The sequence below is a fragment of the Pinus tabuliformis genome, chromosome 5_2, assembly GCF_031772625.1.
Source record: "Pinus tabuliformis cultivar Carrire ecotype Pingquan chromosome 5_2, CPIR1, whole genome shotgun sequence".
Lineage (NCBI taxonomy): Eukaryota > Viridiplantae > Streptophyta > Pinopsida > Pinales > Pinaceae > Pinus > Pinus tabuliformis.
The window spans coordinates 778,813,036-778,832,552 of NC_142306.1; positions in this window are offsets into that span (position 1 = coordinate 778,813,036).

The window sequence follows — 19,517 nt, forward strand, 5'->3', positions numbered from 1 at the left end:
CCCCTCTCTTTGTATGAGGGCATTGTATTTAGCTTGTGTAATAGATGTGTATTCTCCGAGTGAGAAACAGAGAGGTGAGAATGTGAGAGAAAATAGAGGATATTACAACAGATCTATTGTAGGTTGTGTCTCTTCATTTTGCTAGATAATAGAAAGGAAGGACTAGCTATTCGGGGTGGACGTAGCCCAAAGTAGGTGAACCACGTATATCTATGTCTCTCTGATTTTATGCATTTTTCTGTGTTTATATTTATGCAATATTCTATGTGTTCCATTTCTCTGTAATATATAATTTTCTAACAACGATGAATCAATAGCAGTACATCAACCAACCTACAGATCCATGATTAACAGTTTGCTTTATCTAACAGGTACCCAACCAGACTTCATGCATGCAGTGGGAATAGATGGAAGATTCCAAAAAAATCCAAAGGAATCACACCTTCAGGCAGTCAAAAGGATATTCAAATATCTTCAATGAACTCAGAATTTTGGTTTATGGTATCCTAGGGACACAGATCTTACACTTCATGGATATACAGATCCAGATTTGGCAGGAAGTATGGATGACAGAAAAGCACTAGTGGTGGTGCATTCTATATGGGTTCCATATTAGTGTCTTGTTTCAGCAAGAAACAAATTTCAATTGCATTATCTACAATTGAAGCAGAATATGAAGCTGTTGCATCTTACTGCACACAACTCCTTTGGATGATCCAAACATTGCAAGACATCAGATCACATGTACTCCACCCATCTCCATTCTATGTGATAATACAAGTGCAATCAATATTTCAAAGAATCTAGTCATGCATTCCAAGACCAAGCACATACCCATCAAATATCATTTTCTATGTGAACAAGTTCTTGAACAAAAGGTCAAATTGATGTATGTTCCCTCCAAAGAACAGGTTGTTGATATATTCACCAAACCACTTCCCAGAGAGATACTTGAATATCTTAGATAGAAGCTGGTAGTAGTTGATGCATCATCTTGCTGTTAAAACTTATCTATTTCAGAGAAAAGTGGTTGTACGTGAGTTTCATGAAGCATATCCATGTACATACACCGGTTGCTGTGGATACAGTCACGTATATGTTGGTTTGAAGAAAAACAATGGATGAAAGGAGTCTGATATGGGTCTGACAGTGATCATCTGGCACAGGTTCAGGGGGAGCATATACTTATAGTAATGCATTGTTGGCATTATCTTAGAAGATCTTGGTACAAATTCATAGTTGTTTTTGATTCAGGTGGAATAGGTTCAGGGGGAGATCATGGTTGCTGGTCTGGATGGTGATTGACAAATGCTGCTAATGATAGTTGTTGATAACTATCATAGTCTTGTTTTAGATATTTGGTCTCTATGTCATGTATATATTTTATTTTCAAGGTCATGAAACGACCTATTTTGTTTCCCCACTATGCATGGGATGGATGATGTAATTTTCTTGTTCTGACATGTATAAACATTTGGTATATACCCACTTGGTTGGGTGGATGACTCAAACATGGTATATCCCCTCTTGTTTGGGAAATGGATGTATGTATGATTCATTAGTGATAGGAAGGTCATTTATGATGTATGTATAGACTCATCTTTTTGCAGACCTTGCTTATATTAAGGGGGAGCATGGACATCACACTTCAACATATTAGAGAATTCAACATGTACTCAACGGGAGCATCACCCTTTTCCCTTAATGACAAAGAGGGAGAGTGACTTGGGGTTTCCATCAAGTCCAAAGGGGGAGATTTTTGGCATTATGATACAGATTTGGCACTATGTCACAGGTGTTGTCCTTGATGGCAACTCACACAGATGACAGATCACAGTTCAGGCTCACAAAATGAAGAAAGAAAGGTATACGCAGGTTCCCCATTGACCAAGCCACATGTACACACAGGTTCGCAGACCAAAAGGCATGTATAACATACACACACACTTTCATGGAAGAAAAGGTGTGTACATGTTGGAAAACTTATTTTTGGTCCGTGGTATTTGGTCCATGGTATTTTGATCCATGGTATTGGTCCAAGGTATCTTGTCTGAAGTGTTGACCCCAGGTATTTGGTCCAAGGTATTGTTTCTAAGTGGTTTTGGACCATGGTATTGAGTAAGGCCTAAGACTATAAATGGAGGAGAAGATCATTAGGAAAAATCACACTCATGAATTGAATATTTAATGAAGAGCAAGATCTAGAATATAGGTTATTGGGTTATGGTGCACAGCTGGATCTAAATCAAGGATGAACCTGAACACTTGATGAAGGATAAGTTCTATTGATGGGTCAATATCTTAAGGCTTGAAGAAATGTATTTTTTTGTGGTTTTGATCTTTTATCTGAATAACTGGTGCATGTTGTAATATGTAAATATGATGATTTGGGTATAACTGATGTCTGGAATTGTTGTAAAGTTTAAATCATTATTGACAGATCTGTATGCAGGGTCACTTTAGCAGAGGTGTGTATACACGTTGGTTTTACATATCAAAACAACGTATACGTAGGTTCTCCTTGAGAAAACGGCGTATGTACACAGGTTCGACACATTGAAGTAGTGTATACCTAATAAAATATGCTTTAGCTACTTCTGTTTGCCGTTGTAGTGTTCTAGGTTCTAGCTTGGGTTTTGGTTACTGCTATTGTATTCTAGTTACAGCTTTCTGAGAGGTGATTGATTGATTCAGTTTTGGTTGGTGCAAAGGAGATTGATTGATGTAGATATATTTGATGTTTGATTGATGTTATTGATGGATCTAGTATGAAAAATTATGAAACGTGGTCCCTGGAAGAAAAGAGAAGGTTGTAGCCTTTTGTAGGCTAGCACCTACATACTAGTAAACACATCAGCTAGTACAAGAGCTAGGGGGTTGTAGCTCCCTTCTGAGAGAAGCTGGAGAATGAGAGAAGGTTGTAGCCTTCTATAGGTAGAAGCCTGTGTACTGGTATAGGACTGCACCAGTACAAAAATTGTAAAAAGAAGTTTCTCATTAAAAGAAGATAGAGATGATTGCAGCAAGTGGTTTTCACCTACATTGGGTTTCCACCTTATATCTTGTGTTCATGTGTGTGATTGTCTATTCTGTTTTTACTGCTCCTAGTTACTGTTTATATGGTTCTGATGCACAGATTAAAGATCAACATATGATGAATTAACTAAGTTATAAGTTTGAAGGGTATACGCTAGTTTCCTTAAATACAGTTGCATATACACGCAAGTTTGATTAACTGAAGTAGCATATATAAATATGAAATGAAATATTATTGACTTGCTAATACTGATTCATGCCCCCCCAGTATTATTTCCAACAGAGGCGACATGTTGTGTATGATTCAAGTCCTCACGCTATTATTATTACTTTGGATAATTTATTATACAGGATACCGAAGGTAGCCCCACGTACCACCACCTCTTTGATCTCTGCTAAGAAATGCAGTAAGATCGTCTCCCAGACTATGAAATTCATTTTCTCTCTGGTTCACCCCCAAAATAAGGGAAAGATCATCACCACATCCATGACCCCCGTGAAGGGTTCCTCCAGCAGCAGCAGCAACGAAGATACGGTCATGAAAGAACATAGGAACAACTTCTCCTCACCGACAGGGGTACCACACAAGCTTTAGGTGGGCAACAAAGTCTGGTTGCATCTGCAGAAAGAATGCCTTACAAGAGCTGATCACAAGCTCAGACCACTCCAACATGTTCCTTACAACATTACCAAGGCTATGGGGAACAATTCTTTGGAGCACAACATTCCTCCATTCCTTCTCCTACATCAATTTTTCAATGTGTACTACCCTAGACCATGCTTCCAACAATTACTAGACACATCCGAGATTGCAAAAGAACTCACCAGAGACCAAGTTCAGTAGATGGAGGAACTCAACGCAATGGGTACCATTACTTCCTAAGGGGGGGGTGGTGGGGGGGAATGATCCTGGTGGATGTTGGTGGCCACCTACCTATCCCACTTGGACCCCCACAACTGTCTCTTTCAGTTTTTCAGTTTCCTTAATTGTAGCACAATTTACTATTTTTTCAGGTCCTAAACTTCAGGAGCTATTTTGAGGCCCTAAATGACATGTTTTGGGAAATCCTGCAGCAACATCGGTTGTAGACCAATGTTTCTCTTCCCAAAGTTATAGTTCTCAGATAGATATTTCTAACAAGCTATTGTGCGCATCAAATGGAGATCGTATACCAAAGTTACGACCCCAGGAAGTTCATGTACCAATTAACCCAAACGGGGCCCACAATTTGGTGTTTCATCTCCTAGGGTTAGGTTTCTGGATGTTTAGGGTTTTCCATTTTTTCTCAACAATAAATAGGCCTTTGAGCCTAATTGTAACACAATTCAGAGGCATGTAGCCACCACATCTCTTCTCAGAGATAAGCTACCATCGCTCTAGCTAGTTTATTTCCATTTCTATTTGTAAGCATATTTCAGTATTTTACAGTAATGAAATGAAGTATTATTTCCACTGCATCTCTGTGTTTATGGTTATCTTTGTAACTTGTTGTGTTCTTGTTTAAATCAGGCTCAGGACACCCCTTTCTTTTTCCCCATCCTTCCACGATGTAGGAAAGTTACGACATCAAGATTTGAATCAGATACCAGTGAGATGACATCAGTTTTCCATCCATTCACTTCCCCATTCACTTCCCCATTCACTTCTACTCAATCCATGAATTCTCAACTATCCATTTCTCCAATTAGTACTACCATTAGTAGTACTAACTGAGTAATAAGTTCCTCACCATCTATACCTACTTCTGGACTATCCTTCCCATATTCTCAGTCTCCAACTCAAGTTATGGCCAATCAACCTCCTCATCCTTGGACAAATATTGGTGTTGTCCTAGTTGCAAATTTGAATGCACTCCCAGCAAACCTAGAAAAATGGCTTCCTAAATACAATCCTGATGATGCTCTCTCGGTCGAAGAACATCTAAATAATTTTATGTTAGCCATGAATCTTAATGGGGTGGCACATGAAGATGTTGCAATCTGATTATTTCCTTATACTTTCCAAGGATCTGCTGGATCTTTGTATTTTTCCCTTCCACTGGGTTCAATTAGAGACTGGGATAATTTTCAAGAAGTATTTCTTGCAAAATTTGGTGATGATAGGACCATAGCATCCTTGATTAATGATCTTTCTAATTTGAAAGCTAATATAGATGAAAAGATCAAAGATTTCAACTCGAGATTTAACAAGTTGCTAAATAAAATCCCAACTGCCTCTAAACCTATTGTAGATGTACAAATAGAATGGTATATATCATCTCTTCCTTCTAATATTGCAATTTTTGTAGATAGAGCCAATAAGGCTACCCTTGTAGAAAACATGAAAGAAGTCGTGTCTGTAGAAAGAAGAATTATAGCTTTGGAAAAGAGATCACAAATAGACGAAAGGAAGACAAAGAAAGCAACATTTAAGGATGACTCTAAGGAGAAATCTACAAAGGACCCTTTCGATCTTGAAGGCCTTCAGAAAGTTAAAAACAATGTCTAATGAAATGGTCAAAATCAAGAAACAGGTCGCAAAATCCTCTTCTCCCAAGAAACCTTTTTCACTCATTCAAAAGGAACCCTTCTTCTGCATCACAACCCCCAAACACCATCTCAAATGTTGAGTTTGATCATGAAGCAGAAGAAGATTCACCAGACGAAGAGGAAGCTAAAACAAAAGAAGAAATTGAATTAAATGGAATGTGGGACTTCATCCTCCCATTTGAAGAAGTGGCCCAAGCAATTCCAGTGACTACAATAAGTAAAAACTCTCCTGACATGTCTATCATAAATCAGAAACAAAAAACTGCTACTCCTGCAAAGGAGAAAATAGTAGCTAAGAAATCTAAGACTAGCCAAACTGATCCTATTCCTCTAGATTCCCCAAATGTCTCAAAAAAATTGGCAATCTCAAATACAGTGGAATACAATATAGTCAAAGACATAAAAAAGACTAGAGCAAACATCTCATTACATGAGCTCACTAAACTCAAGAAACAACAAAAAATTATATTAAGAGAGTTAAATGTAGTTCTTGTATCTCCTCTGCCATCTACTATAGTTACTCAAGCTGCCTACGATATGGGAAAACCTCCCTCATCCTCAAACAAAGTAGATCCTTCAGATCTACTTTTAATTGGCGATACATCTATTTCTCATATTCCTCCATTTCTTCTCACTTATGAAATTTTCAATAGGAATGTTCATAACTGCATTGTTGATTCAAAAGCCTCCTGAAATATAATGCCAAGAGTTGTGTGTACCAAATTGAACATTACACCTTAAAAATATACAATACACATAGTTTAGTTAGACAGGAAAATAGTAGAGGTTCTTGGAGAGATAGCATCAGTTTCAATTAGGCTTTCCTCTAATCCAATTTTTTCACAAATAATTGACATTTTGGGGGATGATATCCCTGAATTTCATGGTTTAATTCTTAGTAGGGATTGGTATAAAAAGTTGCACGGTTATTTCGCAACTGATTGGTCTCACATGTGGTTGCCACACAATAGTAAACCAAACCAAATCAGGGTAGACCAAGAAAAATTCATGTAATATACAGTCTTTGACCTTGAGGGAAGCAAAAAACCTGTTGCCTTAACTAACAATATCATTGGAAATTACCCAGCTGAGTCATTTTTTGGATCCTTTAATGCTCATAGGTCTCCCTTTCCAGATAACACTGTAATTTCTCAAATCGAAATTTTTTCACAAACAGATGCTTCCAAGTGTGTAAATTTAGTAGATAAAGTTTCAGATAATTCTTTGTTTTGGACTCTCTATTTTGATGGTTCTAAATCTAAAGATGGCACAGCTGCAGGATGCATTTTGATCAATCCACAAGGAGAGAAAACCACATTAGCCTGCAGATGTGAATTTCAGTGCACTAATAATATCACTGAATATGAAGCACTGATCCAAGGACTATATAAATCCATAGGTCTTAATGTCAAATACCTGCAAGTATATGGTGATTATGAAATAATTGTGAAGCAGGTGAGAAATACAATTCATTGTGTCTTTAGGCACCTTAAACATTATCAATCGTTAGCCCAGAATTTGACTTCTCATTTTTTTGCTTTTAACATATCTTCAGTCCCTAGGCTGCAAAACGCAAGTGCTGACTTACTTGCTAATGTGACATCTAGGCTTATACCCTTAGAATACTTTAGTCCAGACAGATTTTTAATAGAGTTAATATTCAGGCCATCTATTCTTGATAATGTAACAAATTGGAGAGTATTCAACAAGGATGCAGATATAGTTAATTTCATTACATCAAAAGGGTCATATGAAGAATAAATCATAGATGAACATGAACATGAACATGATCTACAAATAAAATGAAATTAGGATCAAAACTCAATTACAAATTCTATAGTTAAGATGGAAGATCTCTATGATCTAAATGATAGGTTCAAGCAAATTACCAACTCCAAAACTCAAAGTTCTACTTTGAGATTTGAAGTAGTAAACCTAGGGTCAACTCAAAAACCTCAAAATGTCAACCTAGGTCTTGACGTATCATCTGAAGAAAGAATATCATTCATTAGGTCATTGAAAACATACAAAGGTGTCTTTTCCTGGGACTGCACAAATCTCAAGACCTACGATACATATGTAATTCAACATACCATACCTATGACTTCGAATGAAAAGCCAGTTCAATAGAAGCTTTGCAAAATTCACCCAAACCTTGAGAGTCAAATCAAATCTGAATTAAACAAGCTTTTGAAGGCCAAAATAATCTTCCCTATTAGACACTCTAAGTGGGTATCGAATATGGTACCCATAAGGAAAAAGAACAGTGATATTAGGATTTGTATTGATTTTAGAAACTTGAATAAAGCTTGTCAAAAAGATAATTTTCCCTTGCCTACTATGGAACAAATATTGCAATCAGTTGCAGGTTCCGAATTAATGTATTTTCTAGATGGATTCTTAAGATATAATCAAATTTTTGTGCATCCAGATGACAGATTGAAGACAACATTCAGGACCAAGTGGGGAACATATGCCTATTAGAAGATGCCTTTTGGACTCATTAATGTTGGTACCGCATTTCAACATGCTATGGACATTGCCTTCAAAGGTCTAATTAATAAATTAGTTCTTATCTACCTGGATGACATCACAGTCTATTCTAAGGATAGGGACAATCATTTAAGTGAATTGAAGCACATTTTCGAAAGATGCAAGAAATATGGCATTTCCTTAAATCCCAAGAAATCTTATTTTTCTTTACCAGAAGGAAAACTCCTTGGGTTTATAGTGTCCAAGAAAGGAATTTACATTGATCCTGATAGAGTCCAAGAGATAAAAAAGATTCCCCTCCCACACAACAAAAAAACAATGGAATCATTCCTAGGCCAAATAAATTTTGTGAAAAGATTTGTTCTAGATTTTTCACAAATTGTCATACCCCTTCAAGCAATGATACAAAAAAACACAGTTTTCAGATGGAACAAGAATGAAAGAGAGTCATTTGAGTTGATTAAAAAAATCCATTATTAATGCTCCTTCATTGACAACCCCTAACTTTCTCAAACCTTTTGTGTTATACACTTTTTCATTTGATACATCATATGCATCAGTTTTGACACAGATGAACGATGAAAATATTGAGGCAGCCATCTCTTTTTTTAGTTCTAACTTGCAAGGTGCTGAATTAAATTATTCAGTTGTTGAGAAACAAGCAGTTGTTGTTTTTAAAACTCTGAAACATTTTAGAACTTTTCTTCTTAAAGCCCATACAAAGATAGTTGTACCCTACCCTACAGTGAGAAAATTATTAATCCAAAGAGAAGTAAGGGAGAAAAGAGCTAATTGGGTTACTGCGCTTCAAGAATATGATGTAGAAATCCGACCAACTAAAATTGTTAGGGGCCAAGGTTTTTGTAGGATGTTAATAGGAGCCTCCCAGTTACCAACAAAAGAAGATCAAGGCAATGAAGTGAAAATATCAAAGGTAAGCCTCAACGATACGCAATCACAATATGATAATTTGAAATTTTATTTAAAAAATGGATATGCTCCTATGCATCTTAACTATAAAACAAAGCAAGCTTTAAGATTGAAATCAAATCAATATGAACTAGTCAGTGATGCATTATTTAGAAAAAAATATGATTCAGTATTGCTAAGATTCCTGGAGAAACCTGAAGCCAAAAAGGTCATGCAGGAATTACATGATGGACTAGATGGAGGACATTTCAGGGGAAATACCACAACTCACAAAATCCTGCATGCAATATATTATTGGCCAACGGTATTTAAAGATGCACATGAATATGCAAGAAAGTGTAAAACATGTCAAACTACAACCGGAAGAGAATGAAAGCAGCATTCCCCTTACAACCAGTTAGCATCCAAAAACCATTTGAACAATGGGTATTAGACATAATTGCTGAGATTGTTCCTAAATCTTCCAAACATCATAAGTACATCCTTACAGCCACTGATTATTTTACAAAGTGTGTAGAAGCTGTCCCATTAAATATAGCTAATATATAAAGGATCACGGACTCCATTGATCAGTACATAATTACCAGGTTTGGCTTACCATCACTTTAATGTTTGACAATGCATCTACTTTTCTGGAAATACAATGGTATAATTTTCTCTAAAGTAGGGTTTTAAGTTGACATATTCAACCAATTATTATCCACAAGGTAATGGATTAGCAGAATCAACAAACAAGAACCTCATCAGAATTATCAAAAGGACTATTGATCAAAATCACAAGAATTGGCACAAAGCATTAACATTTGCTCTATGGGCAGACATAATTACTCAGAAAGCCTCTATTGGTTCTTCTACTTTTGCTTTAGTTTATGGAAAATAATTTGTTCTTCCCACAAACATAGAAATCCCATCTCTTGCCCTAGTACAATTTATTGATGAAAACAATTCTTCTTCTCTCTAGGCTAGACATTTTTAGATTCTCTAGCTTGAAGAAGAACGAGAAAAGGCTAAAGAAACCCAGTTCCATCACGAACAATTAGTCAAAGCTTATTTTGATACAACTTCTACCAGTCAAAAAATGCTTGAAGTAGGCGACCTGGTTTTGAAATGGGACAAAGCACACGAGGAAATACGTAGACATACCAAATTCCAAAGACTATGGCCTAGACCTTTTCAAATCAATGAAAAAATTAGACAATCAAAGTTTATTTTACAAGACTTGTCCGATAAGAAGGATTCTTTGCCCGTTAATGGGCAAATTTTGAAAAAATACTTTTCTCAAGAGGTAACCTCTTCCAATTTTGTAACATATTGCTTTTAAGCTTCTTAGGAAAATAGTGGTTAACTAGTATTTGCTTTTGGCTTTTCAAAATAAAATCTTTGATAATATTTATGTTTTCTCACTTCTATAAGTAAGTAAGAGTTAAAAGAAATAATTAGGGCATTTGAGTACTAAAGTAAACTTCATTTCTTTGGAAAAACTTGATCTTTCTTAAAACATTTATTCTATGAAAAAACTCTTATCTTTATAGAGTATGAATGTTTTGTTATCGATCAAGAAAAGAATCTTTAACCTAGTAAGGACATTTTTCAGATCAGTATCTTAATAAACTCTATCATTATCATCCAAAATTATCAAAACAACCAATCATTCACCCCACCTGATAAAATTTTCCTTTTTCAGAGTGTAATTCTAAAATATACAAAACTCATAAGATAAAAAGTCTCATTACAAGCTTGTTTACCATGTTCATAGGGAAATTGTTAAATTGATATTACCAATACTGCATATCAAACAGGGTAATATCTAATGATCTCCTCGATCAGAAGACAAGGGGTCTCATCAAGAGCCAACTTGTTCAATTTAGTTACAACTAGTGAATGGTATTGTCATTATTAGATTACCATGCCTAGACAATGTCTTTTAAGAAAATGTTGATGCCTCGAAAATTGCTGCAACAACATTGGGGGATAACCACCCGGTCCGGACCTTAAAGCAGCTCCTTTTCCATTTGGTGTGGTGGCTCTGACTGGTTTAACTAGGTCCAGTTACCTTCTCCCTATTGCTATTGGTTTATGATGTATCTTTACATACCAATAGACAGGGATATCATATCACTTCTTCTTGCTGACCAGGCAAGAGAATGACCCTTAAGCTGATTTGGGTTCAGCCAAGCCACAACTAAAGTTTTGCCTCTTTGAGGAGAGGACTTAAAAAAATGTAGAATTTACTCTAAATGCAAGCTTATTCTATGATGCAAGCAAAAGAAACTAATCTAAATCCTATCTTAATTGGGCAGATATAGATCTAATCCAACTAAGAGCAAGATAATTAAAGTATTGAGATTTAAATATGTCTTGTTTATAATGAATATCAAGTTAATGAAGTAGTTCAATTAACTGATATTATAGTTACCAAATAACATCCCATTGAGACCTCTTAACTGAAATAATAAACCAACAACACTCAAGAAGTAGTTCATAAAAATGATATTAATTATCAAATCAGTAAATCCAATAATTGAATAATGGTATGTGGAAATAGTTCAGAACACATTACCATTCAATAAATCAGTTTTATAAGACAGATTTCTGAGTAAATAGTTATTCAGAAATCAGATTTTAATTCATAAGAACAGAGATACCTAATAACAAGATTGAGACAAATTACCCATATTGACAATAGTGCACAAACATGAATAAAATGAGATATTCCTGTTACCATAAAAATGAAACTTATATTTGAAACAGTAGTATTAAAAATACCAATTTATTGCATCCATTTCTCTGATCTTGGTCTCCAACAGTCCTTTACATTGCTTGAACTTCTACCTTCAAAGCTAAAGCCACAATAGTGAAAACTCTGCCCCTCATACATAATTCAAGGTACAAAAGAAAAATCCTCAATAATCCCCAGATCTGAGATTTTCTCTCCTCTCTCCTACAACTCTAAATTCCTATTACAGTAGTGCTTTTAGAAGTCTAGCATTGCAAAGGAGAGCAGCCCTTTATTACATTATGCAATCTATTACTTATACTATCTGTGAAGGAATTCTTGAGAGGAAAGTTTGGTGAAGAGAAATCTGCCAAATCCAATTGCTGGAGCATTCTCATTGATTGAGATCCTTTTCTCCATATTTCTTCCACTGTTTTCCTGCAAAAAGAAATCAAAATAAATTAAAATGCAACATTAAAATCAACATGGCATTGTTGGCATTTAAATCAAATCCAATCAAATTCTATAAAATATAAATTTTCTATTGATGCCTGGGATGATTTAATTGGCCAAGAATATCATTGACGAGTGAATCTGCAATCAGAAGAGGCCTGAACCATTGAAAATAAAACTTAGAAAAATGATTTTGTTTTCAAAATTCGGAGCTTGATCTTCTGCCTGATTTTTGACCCAATAAATGACCAAATCTGTCATTGAAATCTCCTCAGAAATATTCTCCTTGATTTTATCTTTCCAATGAGCCATCCTGAGCCTCATTTGGCCAAGTATAACTCATTCTATGAGCTTCCAAAGTTGATGAGTCAAATCTGGCATGAATCTGGAAATTCTGTTGCTGGGCTAAAAAAAAATGTAATTAAAAACTAATCCTAAATTAGTCTCTAATTAATTCAAATTTAATTGCTAATTATAAACTAAACTAATTATTAGTAAACTATTTATTAATTAATATATAACTAACTATTATAATTAACTAATTACAAACTATATAATATTAATCTAAATAATAATTACAATTTTATTTATTTAAATTAATTATATTACATATATTAATTAATTTAAAACTAATTATTTAAATTAATATATATAAAAAAAACATAAATATAAACTACCCCCACTCACCATTAAATATTTAAACCTTTTAAACTAAAGCTATTATCACCCTACGTTATTACATAAGCCTCTTTAAAACCATGAATGGAGTTATGGTACGTACCTTATGCCTTTCGCATCGGCAAATCGGAGGATGGAGGGGCTCATTAAAATGTGTCAAGTGAACTTCCCCGATGCGATATCGCATCGGGGGTTATGGGTGTTATGGTGTGTATCGGGAGTTTGTAAAATGCATTGCGAACAAGACTTCCGACCCGATATCGCATCGGGGGTATGGTGTAATGTCGGGGCTTTTTATAATATGTTCCGAATAAAACCTCCGATGCGATTATATATTATTTATTTATTTTTTATATTAAATTTTAATTTAATTATATTAATTAAATTAAATTTAATTAATATTTAATATTTTTTTTTTTTTGTTTTGATTTTATTTTAATGAATTTTAATTAAGTTGTGAAATTATCTAAACTACAGCCACTTGAAAAATAATAAAAATAAACTACAGCCACTTGAATGTTTGGGTTTTTGAGTTTAGGATTTGATTTGGAAATTAGAGTGAATTTCTTAAAACCCCGATAATTAATAATTTGGCTGCATGACTAAAAATGAAAAATGTTAGTAAAAACTTGCTACGGGTTAATATTTAAAATGAATGCCTTATTGAACTAATTTATTTACAAAATGCAATATTGTACATTTTATGCATTTTTAACCCAGGCTAGATAAATGATGAGACTTCAAAGGAGTGCCATTTTCAAACCAGTTGACCAAATGAAGCGAAACAAGCGTCAATGGGAGGCTTGTAAAAAATCAATTTTAACAAAGCAATCAAAACAAGAATCCAAAGAGAATGTAAAATTAACAAAAGCGTAGGGAAATCAACTAAATAAAAATCCAAAAAGGTGCTTAGCCCAAATTTTTTATAGAAAGGGTCCCCATTATTTGAGTTGAGCAAGTCAAAAATGGGGGGTTGTGTTTTTACCACAACAATGGCGACATGCGGGAGAAGAACCAGTTATCTTTGTTTAATGAGATTTTCCTAAAATTAAAGTAAAAATAATTAAAGAAGAGAGAATTATTTTTTGGAATGCTCGACTAACTTCATTAATCTTAATAAAAACAAGAATCATCTGATTGTAAATTTTCTTAAAATTCCTCATACATTAAAATATTTCAAAACTCTTCATCAGTCCTTAATTAGTTGTAGAAATAAAGCAGGGGTCACTTTACAGCTTAGCTTTTTAAAATATACTCCTTTGTCATAGGTAGGGCCACTGCTGCCAGCAAACACCTATAGTTTCGACAGGGTTACCTTTTAATCATAAATGATTCAGAATCCCATGTTTTTAAGAGTTATTGATCTAGAGATAAATCCATATATATATATATATATATATATATATATATTTGAATTTTATTTTTGTTATAAATCTTAAAAGCCATTGTCTCGGTATGGTGGCCAGATAGTTGACAATGCCATTCACTGGCTATAATCAGACTGAACAAGCTGGCTCGTGATGAGACCCCTTGTCTTATAATTGTTTGCAATCATAAGCCATTCCCCTGGTTTGTTTAGCAGTGTTGGTAATGTCAGCCTATTTTCCCCCTATGATCATGGTAAACAGGCTCATGATGAGACCTCTTATCTTTTAAGTTTAAATATATTTCTGGATTATACTCTAGAAAAATAAGACTCTTTGGGACAGGGAGAATCATTGACTCCTTAAGAGTTAAGAATGACAATTTCAGAGTTAAAGGTGCTTTGCTGTAAAGTGTCTTTACTTGGTTATAAATAACTTTCCTTGACTGATAATAAAACTTTGAAAGATCTTAATAAAATTTTGAAATCTCAAAATGATTACAATTTGATGAAAAAGAAATTTTCAGATTTTATGATACTTTGCCAACTTCTCTTGATTGGTAATCTCTTCCTTAAATATGTTTACCTTTATAATAAGAAAATCAAACTCTACTAAGAGATTTAAGAAAAAGCTAATAGATGACTATTAACAATTTTTCTCCATGTATCCTGACCATTGTTAGGTAACAAATAGGCCTTCCATATAAATAATGACAAAGTCACCAAAATCAAAACTGAAATCCAAAGAAAAGATTTTTTATGCTAAAATGAGAAAAGAAATCAGCGAATAAAAATAAAAACAAAGAAATCTCTAAAAATGGAAAGGAAAATCCAAGTTTCGCAAGATAAACTCAAACAAGAATGTTTATACCAATGTCTCCAACAATATGAAGAAAAATAAAATAAGCATGTAATCATTCCTTCTTATGTTGAGATTTAGAAAAAACATACCTTGCAGAGTTGTGAATGCTTTAGGCTTTTAGATAACAGTAATTGTAAAATTCAGCCACAATGAATACTTTTTGTTTGATATGAATCTTCTTGTTTCCAAGCATCATCTTAATCACTTTATAATAAAATGAATGCTTAAAGAAACAAACTAAAGGTTCAGAAACTTCATGGTATAGCTGTTTTGACGAAGATTATCGCTGCTTCTTGAAATAAAGCCAGGAGAAGAGTATAAGACTTTGAAAATATGATCTGGCGGAGGATTGGAAACTTCAAATGGAGAGCTGCAAAACAGAGTTTTATATCAGCATAATTTAAAAACAAAAATGAAACTAGAGTGATGAAATGGAAATTAATGAAAGTGGGCACATGAATCTTACCATTGGATAATTGCTTTTGATCTTACCTGAAAGGTATCAATTTCTCCAAACTAGCTGACTTCTTATTTTAATTAACATTAAAAACATGAAGAAGTCACACTAACCAAAATCCTATAACCCAAAATCATTATTTATTTTATTTAAACTAAAGCAAGCAGTAAAATGTCAAAATAGAATGCTTAGTGCTCAGGGGAATTGAAATTAAAACAAATGCATCAGAAATGAGAATGAGAATTTGCAGTAATGACTATTCCTCAGAATATTATACGTTTCATATAAACTCCATGATTTGATAAATTGTTCAGAATCAAGACCAAATTCAAGATAATAAAATTTAAATATAAAGATAGAGGTCTTGAATTCCATTTTTAATTACGGAATTATATATTTAAAACTAAAATGTATGAGAAATTGAAATGATTTTTTGTATGCTGCAAATTTGTCATCAATTGCCTTTTTCCCATAGTGGTTACCCAAGCTCGTTTTAACACATCGCCTCATCGGATGATCCACACAACATGTTTCTTCACCATGCTTGAAGTTTAATTTGCAAGACTTCAATTTTATTGCTATGCCATATATTGATTAAATGTTAACGACTTAGAGGCATGCATTAGAAGTTCTCGCATCAAAGTTTGCAATGGCGAATCGCCGATATGAAAATATGCGATAAGAAGTTGTGCTATGAGATGGAGCGATCGTATCATTAAAGAAATATTATATCGGTGGTTGGGGAATATTGACACTGTGCTTCCCACATCGCACATCGCACATCGCAGAATCAGAGATTTGATGTAAGCATAAATAACAATGCGACGAAGCAATTGCGATATCGGCGATTGGCAAACTTTTGGTACCCGATGTAACATGATATGATTCTTGCGATGTCGATATGTGATGAATGACGTGGCTAGTCGGCGATCGGCAATTTTAAGCACATGGTGTAACAATATTTGATATGCCGATATGCGATGAAGAGCGGACCCGATAATTTTTTATGATGAGATTTTAATAACATATCGGATCCGAGACATCGGTCCTTTTAAAGTTATGCTCCTACCATTATTGCGATTGAACGGACGCGATATTTTATGAATTTGATTTTAATTTCATATCGGATCCAGAATTATGTGGTCATCGCAATATCGGTAAGTTCGATTGTCAGAGATCGGCGATTCACGATAATGGAAGTATACTTCAACTGAAAAGCTCTGATATGCGAAATGTGATATGGCATATGAGTAAGATAATACATCGGAGGTATTTTATGAACAATTTGTTATCAAAAGAAATGCTAAGAAGTACTTCCGATGAAATCTTATGATGCGAATGGTCTTATGATATTCCTGGAATTTGAATTGGATTTTCTAAGTGAATAAAAGCAAAATTAAAAAATGCTTAAATTCTAATGCATCACAAATAAAATTTCCCTGAGCCTATTGCAAATTTGAAATGGGTTTACTGCTTACTTCAAGTTTTTGAAAACAAATGAAAACCTGTAAATAAAATAGAACACGAATCAAAAATAAACTAAGGAAAAGAGAAACTAATAAGAGATGAGAAAAAACTTGCAAATGCGTACCTGGAAGGAAATTATTTGCGAATTTTACCTTACGAATCTTCAAATTCTTCCTTTGAGTTATCAAAATTTTGACTTTGTTCAAAATCATCTCATCATTTATTCTAAATCTAAGTGTGCAATCAGCCTAAATAAAATCTGTTTATTGATGTCCATGGAATATAAAATTTACCATAAATAAATATGGAACTATGCTTCCCTTTTGAAGTGAAACAACAATTTATTACCTCTACCCATTCTGAATTAATCTTGAGAAAAATCTGTATTGTTATAGTGACTGTTTAATAATGCCTTCAGTAAATAAAGATGATGCATTTTACAACATCAGATAATAAACTAAAGATTAGAATGAGATTAAGCCACTAATTGTGGAAAAATATCAAAACAGATTTGAATGTGTGCACTTGGCAAAATGGACATCCTTAAGGTCAGCTTTTAGCAAATTCCGAGGAAGATAATATGAACTTCATATGATCACCGTGAATGGTTGGACTGACTAATAATGATGGAATTTAGAATTAAGCTTATCATAGACAGTCATACATTTCATGGGATAATGGGGTCATGAAGCTTTTTAATCCTCAAATCCTTATCATATAAATTTCAAAAGAAAATCTTAGAAGGAAATCCCGAAATGAAGAAAAGCGGCTTTGAAGCAATCGATACCAAGTGCAACTTTAATTGAATTTAATCAAGAGATTATTCATAATAGGCAGAGTAGAGGTATTGCTGTAAGAAATTTAAAAGAAAGCAAGAATTAAAATTTTCTGATAGGGAAAAATGTTTTTACTGAACATGTATGAGAATCACTGATTGCTTTGTTTTATTTTTAATCTACAGAACTGTTAAAAATAAATTATCTATACAAAACAAACTAACTAAATTAATTCTACTCCTATTCTAACCATATATATGAAAATGACTAGGTATAGTCATATTTCCAGTGTAGCCATTTTCTCATTTTTATTCCCGCGTTTATGTACAGTTCAAATGTTAGTAATAAAAATACAGATTTGACTAAACTAAGGAAAATAAATATGAAATCAGAATGTACAGTTATTGTTAGGAACTTAATTAAAATCTCTCTCTCCTGAAATTTCCTTTCCAATTGACTACCAATTGGATCATAAAAATCTGGATGGATTTCTATTAAGGATTGAGAAATATTCAAAAGAGGAGATGACAGGCCGAATTGTGGATATGAGTTTTCAAATTCAAAGGCCTCGAAAAAATTGTTAGTGTTATGTACAAATGTTAAGCTATTAACAATTTCCTTTGAGAGAAAAATTTCCAAATATTTTTCAAATGAATTAATGAAAAATGGATGGAAATCTTTCAAATGAAATGGAAAATTATTAATTGAATTGAATTGCTGGCCAGATTGCAAAAATACATTCTCTTGTTGACATTGCCTTTGAAAAAATATAAGCTCTTGATGAAACATTAGCATTGATTGAAATTGAAATATTGATTTTTTTCTGCTCATGATTATAATATGAAACTTCAATTTCCCAATCGGGCAATGCATCAATTGAGTGTTTGATAGTAAGGTGTTCAATATGCCAGCAAAAAGTGTGAAAATTTTGCAAAATAAAATCAGAAAATAAATCTAAGTTTAAACAAAATAACCGTGAAAGAAAAACTAAAATGAAATCATTATTTGTACAACTAATGTTACAACACAATTGGGATTGTTTTGAAATAATTTCTCTTTCACAAGGATTGGCTAGAATTATGAAATTTGGGTAATTTCGAATTCCAACTTGTGAAATAGAAAACGAATTATGATTATGAATATGAATGGGAGTTTGATCCTCATATGAATCATAAATTGGAATGATTTCTTGAATGGTGAAATCATGAAGATAATTTGTTGCTCTAAAATGAGGATTAGTTGAGATAATTCTTAAATTGAAGCGTTCTTTATCCTTAGATGTTATTTGAATTTTATCATGAGGATTCTCTTGAGAAGAATAAAAATCAACATCCTCAATGTCAGAGTAATCATCATAAATGACTTCACAAGATTGCCTGGAACTCCCTTCGATTTCATCCAATATACCAAAACAAGGAGGAACAAAAATCTCATGTTCATTAGTAGCAAAAGAATGATCAATTATTGTTTCTTTATCTTGATAAAAATTTAATGGTAATTCATTTAAATCATCCTCTTTAATTTCTAAAATATCATTAATACCAAGAGGAAAAATATTACCATCATTGAAAATATCAGGATAAAGGGAAAAATGTGAACCTGAAACAATGCATTTAAAACTGTCTCTGTTTGAGAACTCTTGTGCGTTATGCTCATTGTAAATTTCAGATTGCTGATCATTCCTTTGTGTGCATATGCTTTCTTGAAGAACGCTGCTTTGCTTCTCTGATTTTGGCATTTGCTCATCATGGAGAAAT